Source organism: Trachypithecus francoisi, unplaced genomic scaffold (genome assembly GCF_009764315.1).
Source record: "Trachypithecus francoisi isolate TF-2019V2 unplaced genomic scaffold, Tfra_2.0 Lachesis_group6, whole genome shotgun sequence".
Classification (NCBI taxonomy): domain Eukaryota; kingdom Metazoa; phylum Chordata; class Mammalia; order Primates; family Cercopithecidae; genus Trachypithecus; species Trachypithecus francoisi.
Window position 1 is genome coordinate 100794711 of NW_022681471.1, and position 5547 is coordinate 100800257.

Genomic DNA, 5547 nt, shown 5'->3' on the forward strand with positions numbered 1-5547 from the left:
CTTCAGGAAAGTGGGCTCCTATCTGGGCCAGGGCAGGTGCAGAATGCCATCCAAGAGCCAAATCCAGGAATTGGTGTCCCCGAAGCCTGTTTAGTACTCTACCTCCCTTGTGGCTGATACCTAAGAGGCAAGGCAAAGTCCAGTTTACTTTTCCATCCATTTTTCTCCGGCAGAAGTAGTCTCATCACATAGCCACCACAGCTGGGAATGTGCTGAGTCTCACCTGAAGGCAGCAAGTCTCAAAACCTCACCCAAGGCCCTCAAAATAGTATCTGGGTATTGCTGCTGGTTATTCGGGGCTCTTCAGTTAACATGATGAATCCTGCCAGGACTGGGTCTTTCCCTTCAAGACATTTCTAGGCACACCTGGGCCAGAAGGGGTGTCCAAGAGCTAGGACCTGGAATAGGGACCTCACGACTCTGCCCAGTGCCTTATCTTTCTGTGATTGAGCCGGTATTCAAGATGCAAGACAAAGTCCTTCCCCCTGTTCCTTCTCCTCTCCTCAAACACAGGGAAAATGTCTCTTTTGGAGTCATGAGCTGTGAAGCCTGGTGTTAGGGAAGGGGTGATGTCAACAGTCTCTTAGCCACCCTGGTTGCTGTCTCAGTAGGTTGTGTGCCCCCCACCAATCCACCGGCTCTGGGTCCAGTTCAGTACTAGGACTCACACAGGAGTTGCAGTCCTTGTGGCCTAGAGTGCTTTCAGGTTTATTTAGGGACCCAGGGCACTTTAGCCTGTGGTCAGGAGGCTTGCAGTAACTCATGTTTGAACCACTAGGATCAGTGATTCCCCTGTAGCTAAGTCTGGTTTAAATGGTCCTTTAAATACCAGGCATCAGCTGAGTTTGGTGTAGTTTTGTTTTCTGCTATAACAGGGCATCACTGAGTTCAGTGCCTCACAATTGCTAAGCTCTCTCTCTCTCCAGCACACAAAAATGCTTTCTGCACCATGCTGTCAGTACTAGGGGAAGGGGGAAGGGTGGCATAGGCAGTTTAAGACAGATTTTCCTACCCCTTCAGTGCCTCTTTCAATGCTATGAAGGTAAAACCAGGTACTGTGAGTGCTCATCCGATTTTTGGTTCTTATGAAGGTGCTTTTTCTTGTGTAGTAGTTGTTAAATTGGTGTTCTTGCAGGGGGGATGATTGGTGGAAACTTCTGTTCCACCATCTTGCTCCACCCCAGTCTCCAAGTCCTTTATTTAATCAAACTTATTCATACTGAAGGAAACAGAATATAGTAACAAGAAGATGCTCATCTAGGGATGTTTAATAGAATATTTTTCAAGGTGGGGTGTGGTGGCTCATGCCTGTAATCCCAGCACTTTGGGAGGCCGAGGCGGGCGGATCACGAGGTCAGGAGATTGAGACCATTCTGGCTAACACGGTGAAACCCCGTTTCTACTAAAAAAAAAAAAATACAAAAAATTAGCTGGGCGTGGTGGTGGGCACCTGTAGTCCCAGCTACTCGGGAGGCTGAGGCAGGAGAATGACGTGAACCCGGGAGGCAGAGCTTGCAGTGAGCAGAGACTGTGCGCCACTGCACTCCAGCCTGGGCGACAGAGCGAGACTCTGTCTCAAAAAAAAAAAAGAATATTTTTCAATCTAATCACATGTTCATGAATAGTCACCCTGTCACAATGAATGCAACCTTAGTATTTAAGGATAGGGTCTCAGCATGTGTCAATTTTTTATAGCACAATTTACAGGAAGAGCAGAGATAGTATGACTCTAGAGGAGTTCGTTCTTTTTAGAGGCCAGGCAGATGTATGAGTTCAACCATGTCCTTGACCCCTTTCTTTCCCTATGCCTGCCACATTCACTTACAATGAATTTATTCACTCTCTGATTGGTTGGACAGATTGCCAGCCTCACATCCAACTTCAGCTAAAGGAGAAGCTCACTGTGTAAAGAGGGCTCACTGTTGCTGTTTAGCCTCTTAATTTTGTTCTGCACTTGCTACTTCATAGTCCAATCAGTAATAGCACCTTCCACATCCTGGGCCGTGAATGAAACATTGACAGATCTCCCAGAGCCTCCAGAGAAGTGTCCAAGCTGGCCATGATCTTGATTTCAGCCTTCTGGGACCAAAAGCATAGAAACCTGCTGATCTAACCTGTACTTTTGACAAATGTAACTGTGAAATAGCAAATTTATATACTCTAAAGCTGATAAATTTGTGGGAACTTGTGAAGTCAGTCGTAGAAAACTAATACAGAGAATAACAGAAATTAAAGTGAAATATACACTTTAAAAGATATTTAAAAACATGTTTTGGAAAAAAGGGTAACTAGGTAAATTGAAGAGGAGTACAGGGGGAAAAAGATTTCTTTCCTTACCCATTACAAGGTTCATAGCTCAGATTAACAAAAGAAAAGCATACACACTTATTTAATATAAGTTTTATGTAACATGGGAGGCTTCAGAAATGAAGACTCAAAGACCCAGAGAAAACTGTGTATTTTTTGCTAAGTCTAATGAAGAAGTGGGTAGTTGTGGAGAAACATGATTGGACAAAATGAGGGTATGGGGCCAGGCGAGGTGGCGCACGCCTGCAATCCCAGCACTTTGGGAGGCCGAGGTGGGAGGATCACTTGAGGTCAGGAGTTCGAGACCAGCCTGCTGACATGGTGAAACCCCATCTCCACTAAAAATACAAAAAATTAGCTGGGCGTGGTGGTGGGCACCTGTAGTCCCAGCTACTCGGAGGCTGAGGCAGGAGAATGACGTGAACCCGGGAGGCAGAGCTTGCAGTGAGCAGAGACTGTGCGCCACTGCACTCCAGCCTGGGCGACAGAGCGAGACTCTGTCTCAAAAAAAAAAAAGAATATTTTTCAATCTAATCACATGTTCATGAATAGTCACCCTGTCACAATGAATGCACCTTAGTATTTAAGGATAGGGTCTCAGCATGTGTCAATTTTTTATAGCACAATTACAGGAAGAGCAGAGATAGTATGACTCTAGAGGAGTTCGTTCTTTTTAGAGGCCAGGCAGATGTATGAGTTCAACCATGTCCTTGACCCCTTTCTTTCCCTATGCCTGCCACATTCACTTACAATGAATTTATTCACTCTCTGATTGGTTGGACAGATTGCCAGCCTCACATCCAACTTCAGCTAAAGGAGAAGCTCACTGTGTAAAGAGGGCTCACTGTTGCTGTTTAGCCTCTTAATTTTGTTCTGCACTTGCTACTTCATAGTCCAATCAGTAATAGCACCTTCCACATCCTGGGCCGTGAATGAAACATTGACAGATCTCCCAGAGCCTCCAGAGAAGTGTCCAAGCTGGCCATGATCTTGATTTCAGCCTTCTGGGACCAAAAGCATAGAAACCTGCTGATCTAACCTGTACTTTTGACAAATGTAACTGTGAAATAGCAAATTTATATACTCTAAAGCTGATAAATTTGTGGGAACTTGTGAAGTCAGTCGTAGAAAACTAATACAGAGAATAACAGAAATTAAAGTGAAATATACACTTTAAAAGATATTTAAAAACATGTTTTGGAAAAAAGGGTAACTAGGTAAATTGAAGAGGAGTACAGGGGGAAAAAGATTTCTTTCCTTACCCATTACAAGGTTCATAGCTCAGATTAACAAAAGAAAAGCATACACACTTATTTAATATAAGTTTTATGTAACATGGGAGGCTTCAGAAATGAAGACTCAAAGACCCAGAGAAAACTGTGTATTTTTTGCTAAGTCTAATGAAGAAGTGGGTAGTTGTGGAGAAACATGATTGGACAAAATGAGGGTATGGGGCCAGGCGAGGTGGCGCACGCCTGCAATCCCAGCACTTGGGAGGCCGAGGTGGGAGGATCACTTGAGGTCAGGAGTTCGAGACCAGCCTGCTGACATGGTGAAACCCCATCTCCACTAAAAATACAAAAAATTAGCCAGGGGTGGTGGTGGGTGCCTGTAAGCCCAGCTACTTGGGAGGCTGAGGCAGGAGAATTGCTTGAACCCAGGAGGATGGAGGTTGCAGTGAGCCAAGATCATGCCACTGCGTGACAGAGTGAGACTATGCCTCAGAAAAAAAAAAAAAAAAGGGTATGACCTAATGGTAATAAACTTTGGAGTTAGGGGGTGGAAATTTAGCAAGGCTTGTTTGTTCAGATTCTTCTTGGCATCCTTGTGTGACATTCCTTTCCTCCGGCATAGGGCAGGACCCCTTTGGAATGAGAGTCTTATGACCTATTTTCAAGGAAAACTCAGCTAGGTTTTATGGCCTGATTTAGGGGACAAGGAACCTGGGGGAATTCTTTCTAGCTTTTATTACTTGCTTCTGCTATTTCCTCAAATGCCTGGATGCCATATTTTGGAGTGGTACGTCCTGAACCCTACCAGGAGCCATAGGATTCATTAAGAAAAGAATGATTTGAATATATGTAATGAGTCCAAAGTTCAAGAGAGTAAAGTCTTAAGAATCCTGTGATTCTTAACAATTAGCTGGGCAATTTGCTGGGATTTTAACTGAATTTGTGATTATCTGGCTGTTGCCCTCTTTAGCCCCAGCTTAAAAGGTTGTATTTCTGCTTTGGATTCTATTCTGCATTTCTGCTCCGGTCAACCTTCTAGTCCCTACGTCTTTTTGCAAGAGCAGCAACTCCACTGTGCTCTTTCTTGAGGATGGGAACTCTGCTCCTGAATATCAGAGACTGATGGACTGCAGTCCAAAGACTCACCTTTTAGACGCCAACTGCTCTTCTCTACTGCCATTTCTGAGTCTTGGCTCCTTCACAGCAGCAGGAATTTTGCTTCTCTCCTAGTACTAACTCTTTGCCTGAACCAAACTGGACAAAGTTCTACCCCTGAGGGAGCAGTCTCTCAATTGAAAAATATTTACTGAACATTTCTTCTGTGTAGGGTGACCATAAATTAAGCGAAAACACTTGGGACAGAGAAGAGACTGTCATTAACAATCCTGCCAGAACAATAGGCATGACTGGAATTGTCCTGGCAAATCTGTATGAATACTCACCTTGGCTATATTCCAACTGATCGTCCAGGGGCCTGGATTAGAGTAGTGAAAAGCACACACCAGGCAAAAATTAGTGCTCCCTTGGAGTTTACATTTTACTAGAGAAGACAGACAATAAACAAAATAAAGAAAAAAAGTACTGTAAAATGTTAGACAGTAATAAAGGACTATTGGACAAATAAGGCATAGAAGGAAGAATTGAACTGGGTACATAACTGTGTGGGTGTGCAAAATAAACAGTTCTGGTCAGGGTAAGCCTCAGTGAGAAGCTGACTTCTGAGAAGAGACCTGTAGAGGATGAGGGGAAGCACCATAAGGAAATCTGTGGGAAGAGAGTTTCAGGTAGTGGGGAGAGCAAACACAAACACCTGAGGAAGAAGTGTGCCTGGTGGGTTCTAGGTAAGAGCAGGTAATGGGTCAGATCAAGGAGGGCTTTGCAGGCTATTGTGAAGAATTTTCCTTTACCTTGAGTGAAATGAGGACCCAAGTGAGGGTGTGAATCAGTGGAGTGATGATGATCTAATTCCAGTTTCAACAGGATTTCTTTGGCTGCTGTGTTGAGAGTA